This window comes from Agrilus planipennis, unplaced genomic scaffold (assembly GCF_000699045.2).
Source record: "Agrilus planipennis isolate EAB-ADULT unplaced genomic scaffold, Apla_2.0 scaffold20, whole genome shotgun sequence".
NCBI classification, from domain to species: Eukaryota; Metazoa; Arthropoda; class Insecta; order Coleoptera; family Buprestidae; genus Agrilus; species Agrilus planipennis.
This window is the reverse complement of record NW_020439516.1, coordinates 931,362-932,437: the sequence shown is the minus strand read 5'-3', so window position 1 is coordinate 932,437 and position 1,076 is coordinate 931,362. Positions and strand designations below refer to the sequence as shown.

Here is a 1,076-nt window from a genome sequence, read left to right as displayed (position 1 = left end):
CATGTCTGCGGGAGATGAGAACATCCATTTTCTAACATTATTATTTTTATTTCAATTATTTTTTTTTCTTTTGAGTTACATTAATGTCATTCTGATCTTTATTTTGTAGTTGTTTTTCGAAAAACTTTTCCTTCATTTAGTTTAGATCTTTCTTCTCTTTTTACATACATTTACACCTTACGTAAATTCTATGATACAATAAATCTTTTTCGTTTACAATAACTGTTAAGACTTAAACTAAAGAGTAATTTAATTAAAATCTTTTCTTTCTTTTTTCAGTAGAACCAGTCAGTGGTGGAATCATCATAATTAATGGAGAACATCAGGACCACCAGAACATCAAAGGACCAGACCAGAGCAATACATTCCGTCAATATCGGCCCAGTCAGAGCAAGAGGAAGATCAAGAAAATGTAATTCTTTTTTTTAATTCAATTTTTGTCTCTTCTTTTATATCTTCAATTGTTATTTCTTATTCTTTACTTACCTTATTTTTCTTCACTTACCTTTAATTTTTTCTTATTTTACTCTCACATTACATGTTTTATTTCTTTCACTTAATTTATTATATCTACTTTTAGATCTTTATTTTCCTTTTATTTGGGCTTTATTTAAATACTTATAACAGATCTTTTTTAAATTCATTTAAACCTTTTCTTGTTTTTTTCATTCAGACTTTTAATTTTTGCAGTAGACAGTAACTTAATTCAAATCTTTTCCTTCTTTTTTTAGTTAGTAGAACCAGTCAGTGATGGGCATCTGAGCCAACAAGAGAAATCATCATAATGATTGGAGAACATCAGGACCACCAGGACGTCAAGGGACCAGACCAGAGCAATCCATTCCATCAATATGTAAATGTAATATTTATTTATTTATTAAATTTTTATCTTCCTTTTTCTATATCTTCAAATGTTATTTCTTATTCTTTACTTACCTTATTTTTCTTCATTTACCTTTAATTTTTTCTTAGAACTTCTACTCTCACATTACATGTTTTATTTCTTTCACTTAATTTATTATATCTACTTTTAGATCTTTATTTCCCTTTTATTTTTGGATTTTATTTAAATACCT

At 26.8% G+C, this 1,076-nt stretch overlaps 1 long non-coding RNA gene across 1 annotated transcript in view; it reads left to right on the top strand.

The window, feature by feature from the left end:
- The window catches only part of LOC108738474, a 2,236-nt gene extending 1,336 nt beyond the window's left edge, over positions 1–900 (top strand). Inside the window, exons 4-5 of the long non-coding RNA XR_003232073.1 lie at positions 280–412; positions 732–900. This is a non-coding gene — a long non-coding RNA (uncharacterized LOC108738474). The remainder of the gene's footprint in view (positions 1–279; positions 413–731) is intronic.
- The last annotated feature ends 176 nt before the right edge of the window (positions 901–1,076 follow it).